This window comes from Polypterus senegalus, chromosome 1 (genome assembly GCF_016835505.1).
Source record: "Polypterus senegalus isolate Bchr_013 chromosome 1, ASM1683550v1, whole genome shotgun sequence".
NCBI lineage: Eukaryota > Metazoa > Chordata > Cladistia > Polypteriformes > Polypteridae > Polypterus > Polypterus senegalus.
Genome location: NC_053154.1, coordinates 219,016,618 through 219,034,495, shown reverse-complemented (window position 1 = coordinate 219,034,495; position 17,878 = coordinate 219,016,618).

Here is a 17,878-nt window from a genome sequence, read left to right as displayed (position 1 = left end):
GATGCCATTTTGTTTTTTCATGACTTTTGTTTACTCTACTTGCTATGCTTAGAGCAGTGTTTCCCAACCTCGGTCCTGTGGCTGCACGTTTTTGTTCCAACCAGCTTCTGTTTTTATTGGACTCCTGGGCTAATTAAATGCTGTGTTATTTCCCAAGTTCTGTTTTTTGGGAACAATATCCATTCATCCATCCATTATCCAACCCTCTATATCCTAACTACAGGGTCACCGGGGTCTGCTGGAGCCAATCCCAGTCAACACAGGTCACAAGGCAGGAAATAAACCCTGGGCAGGGCGCCAGCCCACCAGAGTGGGAACAATATAGAAATCAGAAAACTAAGTTTGGTAAAAAAAAAAATATATATATATATATATATATATATAGTGGAGCCGACCCGGACACAGACAGGCGGACATGTTGTTTTTCAAACACCACACGTTTATTTACAACTATTTACAACAATTATAAATGGTCACTCAGACCCAGTTCGTGCACAATACCCCAAACACACAATCCTGGCCACAAATGCCTCTTCTTCGGGCCGCCTCCACATCACTCTCGTGCCTCGTCCTGCTTCCAACCGACTCCAACCTCGAATGAAGGGAGACGGCCCCTTTTATACACTCCCTGGATGAGCTCCAGGTGCTTCTGACACACCCCTGTTGGCTACGCCTACGAGTGGGGGAAGTGTCGGCAGCTCCTAGGGTGTCCTCTTAATTCTTCCCCCCAGCACTTCCTGGTGTGGCTGAAGTGCTGAGGTAACATGTCCCCAAGGCATTGGGGCGCTTCCTGGCGGTGACCACGGGCCCCTACAGGGTGGGGCTTCCATACCCTCAACCCGTGGCCCCCAGAGCAACCAGGAAGGTGGCCCCCACGTGATCCAGGGTGGGCGCAGACCCACATCCAGTCCCTCATGGCATCCCGGCCGGATCACTGCCCCTGGCATCCCTGACAATATATATATATATATATATATATATATATATTAAAATGTACCAATAAGTTATATGGGAATAATGTATTCTTGTTCTTTTTAACAATATTTTCATCTTGATTTTCATTCTACTTTTCTAGCTGTTCTAATTGTTTAATTAATTCATTATTTACTAATTAGTGGGTCTGATGCTAAAGCATATATATTTTATATATATATGTCTTTTATATATAAATATCTAAAGTTTACTCATGTTTAAATAGTGCTAGGGTGTTGTACCGTATTAGCCATTATGGATGTAGTGAGAAGTTAACCAAAATGTCACCTTTTATTGGCTAACTAGAAAATACAAATATGCAAGTTTTCGAGGTAACTCAGGCCCCTTCTTCAGGCAAGATGTAATGAAGATATACAAGTAAATAATGGCATGCTTCTTAAAACCAAAAATAAGTAAGTGGAATCATTTGGATGAAGTGTACCATTTTTAGAAACATAATTACAAATAGAATATTTCTGTGCCTTAGCTGCATAAATGTGCACATTTATGAATACTTTGTAATGAAACTTTTGCTTTGCTAAGTTTTCATAGATCTTTTCCAATTTAACACTCACATGGATTTGCAATTTCTTCCTACTGTTTACAGAAGACTTTCTACATCAGTTTAATTTAAAGTTGATCTCCTGAGCATTGACCTTTTCTTAGGTGGATCCACCTATTTTCTGGGTTATTTCAGGACTTCATTGATCTTCACTTTCTAATGCATTCATGGTGGATCTGGCTGATTGCCTCTGGTCATTGGTGTGTTGAAAGCTGAATTTTTTCTTTCCTTGCTATTTGAAGCTATTCATTCTCTCATCTGTCTTAATCAGGCCCTGCCTTCTTATAGATGATGCATTATGGTGATGATACCACCATAATGTAAGTTTAAGGGCTAACTCGTTTGGGTGGTGTGCTATTTCAGTTTTTTTTTTTTTCCTGCTCTTCCTAGTTATGAACATAGCAACAACGTACAAAGTGAAAATGTAAGGTCATCTGGTTTAGCATCATATATCTGGGGAATTTGTAGGTGTGCCTTGGCCAGCTGAGAGAGAAAGTCTCTTCAGCAGGCCCTGTATTGGATGATTGATCTTCTCCCAAAACGCCATTCCTACCTCCTGTACAGTAGGCAAATTCAGCAGTACATGCCCAAACCACTTTAATCTATTCCATCTAATATGGAAATGTAGCGGTTCTACTCTCAAGCCTTCCTTTCATTGCTTAGCTTCTCAGTCTATTGTGGAGAGTGTAGTCACCCAAAAACATCCATACGGCAAACATATCTTTGTTTGTATTGGAGGTCTATGTGGAACTGCAGCATATCTGAAGTTCAGAAGGCAGAGAATTACAAGTAATGGTGGTGCAAGAAAAAAAATATTCAAGGGTTTGAAGCATCAAAGGCTAACATATGCAAAATTCAGGGCAGCTTAGCAAATAAGTGCATACATAATTATGTAAAATGAAAGGAGAATTCTCATTGTCAGTCCTTACACAACAGGAATTTACAAAGTGGTAAGCTGTGATTAAAAACATTAATCCATCCTTATTTTAATATATATATTTTTTTATTTCACTAGTATAAATACACTGTAGTTGAACCACCATAAAATGACTATGTAAACATGAAGCAAAGTCGAGAAATATTACATTTTGAATTTCATTAGATATTGAAGAGACATTTAAAATAAATTCAGTTGTACTCTGACTTTAAAATAATATGTGAAAGCTCTGGTGGAAATAATCCTTGTACCTAGAATAGCCATGCACAAACAAAGGTCATACACATAATGAAATCTGAATGGTACATAACAGTCATTTGTTTAATGGGAATTGTTTTCACAGCCAGTGTCCTCATTTAAACAGTAAAAAGCAATTGTCTTAATTTTTCCACTATTACATATTCTTCCTGTCCTTTGTACAAAAAAGAACATTCCAATTATAACTGATTTACTTCAAGCCTCGATTACAATATTGCAGCTTTTTGTATTTTATTTCCAGCGTCTCTTAAAGTTTTCTGCCACCTAACATAGCTGATACAAAATGCGGGTACTCAGAGAGTGGTATTTGACCAATATGGGCAGCAATGAGTAATATCAGTGCATAACCTCTTTAGCATAGGTTTTCTCAAACACATGAACCAAATTTAAACATTACTCAGAGATTCTCATAACTGTTAGGAAAGAATATGTATTGATTCTCATGAATCTAAGGTTAAACTACTGTACAGGGTAGACTTTCCATTAATATGGCACAGACTTTCCCAGGGAAAATTAAGAGTATGATCCCCCTGTAAATAAAACACAGTGTTTTTGGCCCCCTTTTTAAAAATGATGACCACAAATCCAGTCTGTTCCCCTTTCCCATGCAACATTTGAAAAGGAATGTTAATGTAAACACCCCCAAAACATTGATGGCTTTAAGGATTAACATTCAAAGCTCATCTGACCCTTTCTAAGCATCACAATGAACTCAGTCACAGTGTTTGTGCTCTTTCCTATTTCTCCAAGGATATGACCCCTGGGTTAACATTACAACATTAGAAAAATCTAGACGAGAACAGGCCATTCAACCCAACAAAGCTCATCAGTCCCATCCACTACAATGCTACTTGGTAACTTATTCCTAGTGTCTATGGTTCTCTGTGTAAAGAAAACCTTCCTAATGTCTGTGCAAAATTTACCCTCACAAGTTTCCTGCTGTGTCCCCTTGTTCTTGATGAACTTATTTTAAAATAACAATTTTGACTCACTGTGCTAATTCCCTTCAACACCCGGCTATGTCCTTTTTGTAGCCTGGAGACTAGGCCTCACCAGTGCATTATATAGCTTGTTAACGGCTTCCTAACAGTGTGCCTTCCACTTCTCACAGGCATCCCTAGTTGAGGTCACTGTTTTTACATTCTTGCAAAAGAGATATCCTGCCTCTTCTTCCTGAATCTTTGAGTTATTTGTTAGAACCTCATTAAGGCAATTCAAGTGATAAAACTCCAAACTTCCACCACAACCAGGTATTCGTTTCAGTCTGTTATTACTTGTCAATCAAATCCAGAGACAGTCTTACTAACACTGCACAGAAAACCATTCCTTTCAACCTCACATATTTTCCTCAGTGGATCCTATGGTTGCCACCATGACATACAACAGCTAATAACCAATATGAAAACTGCCTGTCCAGAAGACAAATAAAAAAAAAAAGAATTTGGCCAAAAATGACAAAACAAATGAGTAGTTAGTTAAACAGTCAAAGGTCTGAGGCCAAAAGAAGACAATCTAGACTAAATAAGAATAATCCAAGGTCCTAACCATTACTAAAGAGTATCCATGGCTAATATCTAAAATAACTGCCTTATTTTTATACTAAACTAAAAATTTGGATTCCTGACATGATCATTGAGGTCTCCTGGTGGGACTTCAGAGATAGTAGGTAGTAGGGGTGGGAATTGGCAGGGAGCCCAATACAACAGTAGCCTGATATTTGACTTATGATACAATAATATTGCAACTTTTAATTATTTAAGCTGCTTTACAATGTATCATACCCTTTCCTTTAATGCTGAAATCATATTTCTAAAACATTTTAAACTAATAAAAAACAACTTATTTATTCAACTTACTTCTTTGTTTTATTCATTGAAGTGATGTTCAAATTTCCCAGCAGCTTCTCCAATAAGATTGGGAATACTTGATTTTGGTACCAACACATACATTAATACACTGTCTAAATTTAGCTCTGGCTGAATACTTATGGGATAAGCCCTAGTAAAACTGTCAGCTAATAAGTGGGATAAGTTTAAATATGTTTCATACTTAAATTTTTTTAAGTATATGAAAATCTGTTTCTTTTTGGGGTACATACATTTGCATTTCTGTAAGGTATACATAGCCAAATTAATATGCTATTTTTATGATAAATAATGAAACTTTTATACACAAGCAAAACAAGTTGAGCACAGTTTGGTTGATAAAACTAATGAAAGTTCTGTGTTAATTAACCATGGTTAAAAAGGTTATTTTTTTGAGAATTTTGAGAATATTAGCCTTACTTTCATTAGCTGATAGATTTTCATTGCAGAGGAACTGGGGACTGAGTAAGCAAAACTCCCACCGAATGCTGCTAACACTGTGGAGTGAGGTGAGGTGAGTTTAATCTTGTTGTTTCTCTATCATTAGATAGGTCTGTGCATTGGACATGTTTAAATTCAATATTAAACAGTTTTCAGGCACTCCTATCATCTGGAGTTGGAGAGAGGGGTCAAATTTGTGTCAGAGTACTTTATATTAATATGTTTACAAATAGTGCTGAGTGAAACAGGCAACTTCTGATTTACATAAAGTTTTGCAAAACTGACAGTAAAATTTCTTTTGCTGATAATTTCACAATTGCAAAGTGTGAAACTCACTAAAACCTTTTTTGGGGGAGTTTAAAGTTTTTTATGGGGTGGAAAACAAGGGGTGGATGTAGGGATGCATTTAAACCATCTAGTATTTTTCAAACTTTACCATGAAATCTAGCTCTTTTCTCACTGGAAAAGTTATGTTCCACATCTCAAAAGTCAGTTTTCATTGCTCAGGTAGAACAAGCGTACATCTGTCAGGATTCATCCAACGTTTGCCTGTCAGTGGCCTAGCATTGCACCCAAAGCTCATCATTTGTTTTAAGAGAAAAGAGCCCACATGATATCTAAATGAAGCTTTTTTGAACTGGGCTAAACAGGCTTTATGCATTGTTTGTCCACCAGGCGCTCAGAAATGAACAGTACTCCTAGGCCTAGCTCCAGGAATAGTTTTCATGATTCCTCTAACTAGAAAATATTGTCTTGCTTTATTTAGAATAATAATTTGAGTCCTATGTTTGCCATGGCTGCCTCTATCATAAGCACATATCTGCAGATAACACAGCTCTAAGGATCATTGTTGCATAGCATCTCTTCCATTATACAATGATTACAGTTCTTGGATGGTCAAACCAAACACATAGCATTTCTGAAAACCCGGCTTTTTAAAACCCGACGATTCAATATTCCAATATTTTAGAAACCCGGCGAGTCCAGGTCCAAATCATTGTATTAAAAAAATCCGAATTTTACATTTGATACAAAAGTTTTATTACTATCTACATAAAGTTTACAAGTATTTTTTTTTTTTATTAGCTCTAATATAATAGTATTTAAAGAACACCAAAGTATTAAGAGACTTATCCCTCAATGCCGATCTAAGTTTGATGCAAAAATTTGCAGACACCAAGAATGTTCTTTCGTTATCTGTTGAAGTAGGTTTCACTGTGCATAGCATGTCATAGAGCCTCTCAAGATAAATGGTTCGCTTTTTGGTGTTTTTGAAAAGTAAAAAGTCCTTTTGTAGATTTTCCGAAATCATCAGCTTGGATATCATCAGTTTTTTCGGCATTTTTCAGAATTAAATTTAACTCTTCCTCCATTGTTATTACTGTTTCATCTTCATCGATTAATATTGGTTTTTGCAAATTTTCCATGGAATTGACTTCCGAGACCGAATTTCAGAAAAGCCTGTTCATTAGCTGTGTAGCTAAACATAAGGCTTGATTTGAAGGAACAACATTTGGGTTTTTAAGTGACTTGAACAAATCGATCAAATTCGAATCCATTCTATCATTCAGCCGTTTTTCAATGTTTTGCAGCAATTCACTCGCTATTTGACTTTTGTAATCTGCAATCTTTTTTTTCATATAATTCAGGGTGAGGTGAGTTGAATCGTTACGACTTAGGACTTTGACTGCCAATTTGGCAGGTTCGAGTACATTTATTAAGTTTTTGAGCACTTCAAAATCTATTAAATCCAGCATATGTGAACAGTTTAATTCTAACAAAGCCTGTTCAATGAATTGCTGATATTTCACGAAAACACTTATCATATTCACCAAAGAACTCCGAGTTTTGCAGTCTAAAATTAGCTCTTTGGTGTGATGAAGCTCTGCCTTAATTTTGTCTTGTAGGATTCCATTTCTAATAGAAGAAGATTTAAAATACTTTACCACCTTTCGAATATCAGTGATAATGTGATCAATGTTGTTTGCTTCCACAAGGTTTTCTTCTTCAATTCGGAACATTTCAACATCCAAATCATCAAAGAGATTATCATCTTCTGCATCATTTGTTTCTGCTTTGCATTCCATATCCATAATCGCAGTTGGTTTTGTTTTATATAAAATATCACACACTCCGAGGTGAATACCGTGGTTAAGACAAAGTTGGTAAAATGTAGGACATAATTTACCAAATTTGGTCATAATAGAAGCACTGTCTCCTGTGAATCTGGCGACATGTTGCTGGTAATCTGTTTCAAACGATTTTAAATGTTTATTAACCGCTTCGAGTAAGTTTGTTGCTGTACAAGATCCAATGATTCGTACAAGCCTGAGATTATAAGAATCTTCTGTTGGGGCAACATTAAGATTTATATTTATGTATTTCTTAGTTTGTGTGCTTGTCCATTCATCTCGTGTTAAACTGAAGCGTTGATTATTAGATATTTTCTCCAACAATTCTGAAATAATTACCGATTTTGTGAATCAGATTTATAACGTCACTCTCATTCTCTCTACAGCAACTTATATCCACGATTTGCTATAGATTCCCGAATAAACTCAGATCTAGTGATTGCTCTTATGGATATGCCATCTACAGTGGCCAATTTCGCTACAATTTCTTCTAGACTTTTCTGTTGAACAAAATCTAATACTGTCTTTTGTTTTTTAATAGGGTCCTCAATCACAGAATCAACTGTTGTTTCTCTGCCTCGTTTTTCTTTATATGGATGAATATCATGTGTTTTAAGATGTTTCAATAATGCTGATGTACTTGAATCGAGAATATCTATATTGGATTTGCACACGTTGCAACTTGCTTTGTTCTGTTTTTTTGACTAAGATGCCAGCAGTGTGAAATAGTCCCAAACTTTCGTTGTTTTCTTGTGTGACATGGATGCACTAAAAATTTAAAATATTTTAAATAATTAGAAATAATTTAGTCGATCATAATCTAAATAGGATATAATCATTATATTTATATTTAAGACCATTTCATTTGATAATTACCTTTCTTGTAAATGGCCGATGACGGATCATATGCAGTGATAAGCCTTCTTAGTCCCACTGTCGGTGACATACTAAAGGCTAAGCTACATGCCCAAGCCGACATCAGACACGACAAGAATAAAAAAAGCCATAAATCATTCTGCCTTTGTGGCATATCGAGCATGTGACGTTATCTCACACTTTGAAGTCTAGCACTTGCTGCACTACAGACATGTGCGTTTAGTTACGGGTAACTTTAAATGCTAAATAATTATAAATGCTGTTACGTATCCTATATATTTATTAATTATCATATTATTTATTTAATATTTTGTTGAATTGTTAATAGTACTACCGAATTACTGCGTTTTAAAGTTACCTCTTAACTAAACGCAAAAGTCTGTACATCTGGAATTGAACGATTTTAGAGTCTAATTATAGCTTTGTTAGGATGCAGTTTGCCCGGGATATGTCAACTGCGCACTTGTTGGTCAAATATTTCATGTTATTTATTTTATTCTTGTTTTTTTCCAAAATATTGTTAGTTACAATTAAAACAATTTCAACGTAATAATATATTTTGATTTTTACAAAAAATATTTAAGTTTAAAACTTGAAATAAATTCTAGGTACCCTAGCCCAGGGGTTTAAAGCCCGGGTTTTGAGGTCATTACTCGGCGGGTTTGGGTCAAGTCGGGTCCAGAAACGCTACAAACACACCTTTCGTAGGTAAGGCTAAAAAGTTCTTACAAAAACTTTTCCTACATGGATTTGGAGATTGAATGTGTCTTCTAGTAAAATGTATAGTTATCCACTGAGGTTACATTCCTGAAAAACCACATGAATAAGAAAACTCCATATACTGAAGTGTCCTGGAAAATGGGAAAATGGAGTTAGTTTCTGGCGTGACGCCTGATGCAGTCTCTCCCTTCCAGCCTTCTTTTTCATCCCTTGAGACTCAGTATTGATCCTTCAGTAAGTTCATCTATGGAAACCTAGTTACATCTTTTTATTGTTATATCAGTAAGTGATCGTCTGAAGCGGGGAGCCAATTCAAGGACTTCACTAAACCATCCAATTGTTAGTAGCAATGGGCGGTGTATACAGAAGATAGGGATTATATCATTGTGAGCTTATGACCAGCATTTACTGGAAATTCCTCATTTTGTAGAGAACAATTGCAAGCACCAGTCCACATCACAAGTGGGATTCAATGGCTTACCCATGCCTCTCTGCGCTGCATGAACACACATCGATCCATTCAGTGTAGCGCATGTGCAGCTCCATCTAAGGGTATCACAGACTTGTTATTACTCAATCTTACATTTTGTTGTTGGAAGATAGGCCTCTCAGATTTTTTTTTCTGCAGTACAACAACAACAACAACATTTATTTATATAGCATATTTTCGTACAAACAATGTAGCTCAAAGTGCTTTACATAATGAAGAAAGAAAAAAAAAGACTAAATAAATAATTTAAATTAGGGAACACTAATTAACAGAATAAAAGGCCAGGGAGGACAGAAAAAAAAAACTCCAGACAGCTGGAGAAAAAAAAAATCTGCAAGAGTTCCAGACCCCTTTAGGCATTCTACCTAACATCAATGACCTCAATCAGTCCTCATTGTATTCAGGGTTCTCACGGAAGAATTTGATGATGATGGTGATGTGGACTTCTGACCTTTAATCCATCAATGTAAGGACATCACGGTGCTTTGATTAGGTGGTGGAGGTGCAGATCAGTACCACAGAAAACTAGAAAAAGAACAGAAGAGAAAGTAGGGGTTAGTACGGATTTTGGAGCCGCCATGAATAATAATGATAACTGAATATACATAGCATCAGGATTTCAGCACACAGTGTTACAAACGCCACACAGAACCATAGCAAGGTTTGGGCAGCCACATGTATAATTGGTATCCTGGCTGCAATGTCGTACAAATGAATACAGCACTGATGTGCACAAAACTGAGTCCAAAACAGAAATGAGGGAATAGGGAAAAGGTGGAGGCTTTTAAAGGGGAAGAAAGGAAGTGAGGTCAAAGGGGTCTGGCTCGTGAGGGTCTTCAACCATAGACTCGAGCCCAGACGTGACATCACAGTGGCCGTAGCCGGCAAGGTCTTCTTCCATAGGCTTGGTCCCGGAAATGACGTCAAGAGGACCAGGTGGAATCTCCCGTGAATGGTCTGCAGGCAAGGGAGAAAAAGAGTCAGTGCACTCTGTCACATCCTGGTCTGAATCAGAATTGCCCTTAATCAAGCCCTATAGATGCCTCCCATGCGCACGTGTGTGACAACAGCTTATTTTTTACTTTTATGTCAGTTTATTTCAGCCTCCAACTGTCACTTCTTATGGAACTTGTCGTTGCATCAGTAATATCTCAGCCAAGCTTTACTCCATCATACCTGCTGTGCTGGAAGCCATTAACTGATAGGCAAGTCACTACATTCAGTTTTTGCATGGTTTGAGTGTACATTCACATAACATAACATGTTGTTATCAACACAAAAAAGCAATCTGTAGCTTTGGCCTGTTTTCATAACATAATTAGAGCAATTTACTGCACTCCTATTCCAATAACGGCTCCTAGCAAGAATGGAGCTGTTTTTGTTAATAAGTAGTTAAATTCAATTAATGCACAAGTCATCCAAGATTGGCAAACATTTTGTCTCAGTCACCTGGGGTAAATTGTCATTAATTTATTTTGGGGTGCAAAGTAACTTTGACAGACATAATGGTACTGATCCGGTGGCTGAACTTTCAGTATTTCATATGGCCTGTATTATCCATTGTAACTGCAATCACATATTACAAGTGCCTGGTGATAGCGGCTACCTGCTCAGATGTTAGTGACATACGCCTTTCCAGATTGCAGACGAGAGGAGATAAAATACCATACAAGATCTTGCACTCTCAGTTTTGGAACACTGACAGATATTCTTCAATGGAAGTGGCACCCTCCCACTGTTTCAGAAGGGTGCTGCTCTACCAGCCAATGAAGTTCTGCACCATTGTGATTACATATATATTGGGTTGATTTGTATGCACCAGATATGGATGTTTCAGGGCTGGGTTCAAGGCATGTCACGTACACAAATTTGCAATGTGATTGTGATTAATAAACAGATAATTTATCTATTAAATAAATTATTATTATTATGTATTTAAAGTATTATAACTCAAAATCTATGCCTTTATAAATGAGGTCCCTGATCTGGACCTTTTAAAATAAGACCTTATATTTACTTCTTAGCTCCTAGTAGATGATGATTATCTCTTCATTATGTAACCAAAAAAAGCCCTCTAGGAAATTCTGCAGGAATGAGCCTAATTGGAATCACTTTGGTTGAAATCAGTCAGCGTAGATGTTTGATATGCATGATATAATAAAATTATCCAAGCTGTTTTTGAAGAAAACTAAATTAGCAACATAAATGTGGTAAAGCCGCCAACACAATAAGAGATGCATTGGATAAGGCTACCATTTTTTTGTTTTCATTTTCTTTTTTTTCTATTTAATTTTGAAACCAAACGCAAACCATACCATAGATATATAATATTACCCCCCCTCTGGCTAGTAATTGTATTTCTTTACAGCCCTTCTCATACACAGTTAATGCTATTGCACATCCAGACATTATAAAGGAATTTTTAAAGTTAGCTGTAAGTTTTATTTTTTATTTATACAGCAGGTATAATTTATTGACCTTCTCTATAAAACAACTTTTTCTGTTAAAGTGGAAGCCTTGCTCTTGGCAAGTACCTTCAGTGATAAGCACATATCTCCATACTGAGGACAAGACACTATCACATTTGTTTTTTATTATGTACTGTACTTGTAGGTGCTGGATAAAATGAATATTTCCTGATATGCTCCACAGAGGATACATTTCTCTTTCAGAAAACCAAATTGTTTGTGTGATATTGTTGTGATGGGCTCCTATAGAAAAGAGTTGTGATCCTTTTATGTAAATATTAAGGCTGTCAAAGTCTGATTTATTGGCTCATTTAGTTGCTGTTGACTTCAAGTTTCTTGAGCAAACCTCTGCAGTTACAGATTTTGCTGTTTTATCTTTCTCTTACTATAAATGCTGAAATTCACTTCTCTTTTCATCTAGCAAGATCTTATAGCCATAGGTCACCTGTGGCCTTAACCATACAAAAGAAGTTATTTTAAAAATCAATAAGACAAGAAGAGGTGCAGTGGGTAGAAACACTGCCTTGCAGTTCCATGACCTGTGTTTGAATCTTAGGACTGTCATAGGCTGTGTGAAGTTTGCAGGGTCTTTCAGTGTCACCTTGTGATCAGGTGCTTAGGTACATTAAGCAGAGATGGACCACCTCCAGTTTGTATATTGTCACAACAGGTGCACAGAAGATGCAATATCCTTTGCAGACTATATGATCTAGGCAGACCTGGAAAATAAAACTCCTATGACAAAGTATTGTTTATAAACTCTAGCTCAGCATGTAACACTGGACCTAAGGGATAAGAGCAGTAAATGCAGTTATTTTTTACAATCCTAGTATACATTCATTTTCCTCTTAAGATTATGTAAATTCTCTTGTTAAAGTTTGAAAATCTGGTTTGTGAGTTATTAGGACAAATGTTAAAAATCTCACCAGATATGTCTACTTTGAAGCAGCAATGGTTTTGATTTTAGAATGCATTACTTCTGAAGTCTGTTTATGACAACAAAAGAAAATTGGAAGTAATAAATACAGAGCTTATCATTTAAAACAACCCTCTGACACATTATACGACTTCCTGTCTTGACAACAATCCTATCTTCTTATCATTGCACATGGATGTCAGATTACATAGCCAGATATTGCAGGGCATGACAAATTGTACCACCCCTTCTGTATTTCCCTGCTCAGTTTCACTTTTTTCAAAACATAGTGTGCATGCCCCGTTTTCCGTGTTTCCTGCTACTGGTTTAGAGGTACAGTGAGTTTATGTCCAATCTCTTTTTGCATTTTGTTCTGATGTATAAAACATGAGACATCAATCAGACGAGCCTGTGCTCTGTTTGCGAGGTCCAAGACATCCACACTTCTTATCCCTCTTGATTTCATTATATGCATTGTACTTCCAGATGAGTGCTCATTGGTTATCAGCTCTCATACACACAAATCCACCCCTATAACTTAAAACACATTCAAATTTATTTAATTTTGTTGGGGCGAGTCACAGAATGGTTAGAATGAATTGCTGGATATTTCAGATTATACAATTGCAGACCTCAAATACCTCTGACTCGCTAAGATTAGATAAATGAAGTCTTCAACTGAAAACTGCTGGAAAAGTTATGCAATGTCACAGGACCTTAACTAGTAGATCATGGCATGTCCTTATTGACTCCATCAAGTAATTCATTGTAATCGTCAAAACAGGCATCTCCAATACAGACAGAGAGATAGACAGACAGACAGACAGACAGACAGACAGATAGATAGATAGATAGATAGATAGATAGATAGATAGATAGATAGATAGATAGATAGATAGATAGATAGATAGATAGATAGATAGGTATTGCTGTTGGTATTAAGGACCCCCAGTAGCATTCTCAACACACTTCTGCTGAATAATTTGCTGGCTGAAAGTCCTCATTTTTAGTTTGTCAGAGAGCGGATGTGCAGCATTGTTCATAGTGGCACTCAGCTTTGTTTTAAATCTCCTTTACTACTACCTCCAGGGGGTCCAGAGTGTGACCTATAACTGAATGTGTCCTTTTAATTAGCTTGTTAATTCAGTGTGTCTCTCTTGAAATTGGTGTTACCAGCCCAGCAAACCACAGCATTGAAAACTGCACTGGCCATCGCAGAGTTATTGAAGACATGATGGATGTAACTTCTCAGATTAAAGGAACACACTCTCCTATGGAAAAAGAGCCAGCTCTGCCCATTCTTATAGAGTTTTTTTCTGTCCTCTGAGGCCAGTCATTAATGTGGACCCCCACGTACTTGTAGGAGTGGTCCACCTCTACAACCACTCCCTGAACAGTGACTGGATGTAGAGGCTCTTTGGTGTGGCAAAACTCAATCAGTTTGTTGATTTTTCTGAAGTTAAATTACAGACAATTCTGTTTGTACCAAGAAACAAATGTTTCCACCTGACTCCTAAACACTGTTTTATCCCCTTTATCAATACACCCGAGAAGTATAGAATCATCTGAGAATTTGTGCAGGTGACATGACCTGTTGTTGTATTTATAGTCTGTGGCATACAGAGTGGAGAGAATCGGACACAGGACTGTTCCTTGTGGGAAGTGTGCTCTGTTGCAAATTTTTTTAATAGGACTGATCACCAAAAATAATGAGATTGGTTACAGGGAAGAGGTTCACCTTCTAACACGGTGGTTCCAGAACAAGTCACTGTTTTAATTTTAGTAAAACCCAGGAGCTGGTCATGGATTTCAGAAATGACAAATTCATCTACACTGGCAGAAATGTTGTGAAGACAGTCAGTGGCTTCAAAATTATTCAAGTCACAATATCGTATGACCTAATGGGGGCAATACACAGTTATCGTCAAAAAAGTTCACCAATGCCTTTACTTCCTCCAGTTCCTGAGGAAGACTCAGATGTTTTCATCAATACCCACCAATGTCTACAGACACACAGTGGAATCCACATTCATTCCATGTGTAACATTTTAGTTTGGTGCCTGCTCAGCTCAGAATCACAACCAACTACAGAATATTACTTGAACACAGCTCTCTCCTTTCCATATTTTACACATTCTGCCTTTGAAGGCTGACGGAATTATTATCCTGCACAGTCACTTTTCTCCTTCCTCATTCTGGAAAAAGGTTGATGGCCATTGGTACTGAAACCAATAGATTTAGAAATATTTTTTGCCCTTAGGTCATAAGGCTATGCAACAAATTCACAACTGTTGTTTAATGTTTGAGAGTAAGAATTTCATTGTTTCTTGTACATACACAGGACAATATAAAGTTGAACATGATCTTTATCTTCTTCTCACATTCCAAAGGGTTTGAGCTAGGGTGCCTTGGATTAAACTGCTGTCCTTACTGCTGGACAAAGCAGTTTATGACAGTGTATGTATGAAATAAATCAATGTGAATTTCATTATTGCAGTTTCAAATACAGTACAAGTAAAAGGTGAGGTTTCAAAAACATTACAAGTAAAAGGTAAATTAGGACATATGCTAAAGGCCTCCTTAGTTATTTATTTTTCTTTACTGTATACACATTCACAGATATGCATGAAAGCTGGAAAAAAAACAGAAAACATCCTGAAAGATATTACTTAGACAGGTGAAGACTGAGTCACCAAAAAGTTTATAAAGACAATACAATGGTAGAAACCAGCAAAAGCCAAGGGAGTTTAAAATTAGTTTTTCAACGGTGAGAAAGTTGATGATGCAAAGTTTAGCCTTTCATGTTGGTATTTGTAATACCTGTCATACTCAATCTGCAGATGCCATTTTAAAGGTCTGACAGTTTTTTTACATTGTATAGATAGTATGAAAAATAAAATTATTAAAGAATCATATTAAAACATTTCAGCATTAGAAAGGGCTGGTACTATTGGAATAAAGGGAACATGATTAGAATTGAAATGGCTGAATTGTTCAGTTTTCAAAAGTAGTGGAACAAATAAAGGGAAGTGCCATGTCACATTTGATCCCACCCTACAAGGCATGGAATTTTGGAGAACACCAAATGAGACAGAGTCTGACATGCGAGGTCTCACGTATTTGTTATTTCACTGGAAATAAAGCAAATTTGTTGGCTGAATTATAAAAAAACTGCTTTGGTCCTACTCCAGGAGACAGAGGAAAATAGGGAGTAATGTCAGTGCATTTACAGTATTCTTATACATCAAAGTACAGAGAACACACACTTATTTTTAATTATATTGTTAGTCTGTCAATAGATAAATAACAAAGCAGGGCCCCATTTTGTTTTGTCATTAAAACACTTTCCAAAGTAGTTTAAACTAAATACTGTAGAACAGTGTGAAATAAAAAATAGAATAACAAGTATGGTGGTTATATTTACTGCATACAGTGTTTTTTCTTAAATACTGTATATACTGTAAGTACTAACATATTTTGAGTCATTGAGTTTCCTAAATATGAACAGTCATATGAAAACGTTTGGGAACCCCTCTCAGCCTGCATAATAATTTACTCTACTTTCAACAAAAAAGATAACAGTGGTATGGCTTTCATTCCCTAGGAACATCTGAGTACTGGGGTGTTTTCTGAACAAAGATTTTTAGTGAAGCAGGATTTAGTTGTATGAAATTAAATCAAATGTGAAAAACTGGCTGTGCAAATATTAGGGTACCCTTGTAATTTTGCTGATTTGAATGCATGTAACTGCTCAATACTGATTACTTGCAACACCAAATTGGTTGGATTAGCTCGTTAAGCCTTGAACTTCATAGACAGATGTGGACAATCATGAGAAAAGGTATTTAAGGTGGTCAATTGCAAGCTGTGCTTCCCTTTGTCTCTCCTCTGAAGAGTGACAGCATGGGATCCTCAAAGCAACTCTCAAAAGATCTGAAAACAAAGATTGTTCAGTATCTTGGTGTAGGGGAAGGCTACAAAAAGCTATCTCAGAGGTTTAAACTGCCAGTTTCAACTGTAAGGAATGTAATCAGGACATGGAAGGCCACAGGCACAGTTGCTGCGCAGGATTGTGAAAATGGAAAACAGACATCCCACAGATCACCTCCAAAGACCTGCAAGAACATCTTACTGCAAATGGTGTATCTGTACATCGTTGTACAATTCAGCGCAATTTGCACAAAGAACATCTGTATGGCAGGGTGATGAGAAAGAAGCCCTTTCTGCACTCACACCACAAACAGAGTCGCTTGTTGTATGCAAATGCTCATTTAGACAAGCCAGATCATTTTGGAACAAAGTGCTTTGAACTGATGAGGCAAAAATTGAGATAGTTGGTCATAAGAAAGAGTGCATTGCATGGCGGAAGAAGAACCCCGCATTCCAAAAAAAAACACCTGCTACCTACTGTAAAATTTGGTGGGAGGTTCCATCTTGTTGTGGGGCTGTGTAGCTAGTTCAGGGACTGGGGTCCTTGTTAAAGTCGAGGGTTGGATGAATTCAACCCAATATCAACAAATCCTTCAGGATAATGTTCAAGCGTCAGTCACAAAGCTGAAGTTACACAGGTGTTGGATATTCTAACAAGACAATGACCAAAAACACAGTTCGAAGTCTACAAAGGCTTTCATGCAGAGGGAGAAGTACAATGTTCTGGAATGGCCGTCACAGTCCCCTGACTTATCATGGAAAATCTATGGGATGATTTGAAGCAGGCTGTCCTTGCTCGGCAGCCATCAAATTTAACTGAACTGGAGAGCTTTTGTATGGAAGAATGGTCAAAAATACCTCCATCCAGAATCCAGACACTCATCAAAAGCTATAGGAGGCATCTAGAGGCTGTTTTACTTGTAAAAGGAGGCTCAACTAAGTATTGATGTAATATCTCTGTTGGGGTGCTCAAATTTATGCTTGTCTAATTTTGTTATGATGTATATTGCATATTTTCTGCTAATCCAAAAAGCTTAGTGTTACAGCTGAAATACTACTGTTTCCATAAGGCATGTAATATATATTAAAGGAAGTTGCTACTTTGAAAGCTCAGCCACTGATAAACAAAACTCCAAAGAATTAAGAGGGGTTCCCAAACTTTTTCATATGATTGCATTAGCACAGAGATGGACTATCCCTAGTAGGCTGGATGGATCAAATTTCTGTGTATTTCTAGATGTTGTGTAGAGGGAAAAGGAAACACCTAAAGTGCAGGGTGGTCATCATAATGGATTGCTATGTGGAAGCAAA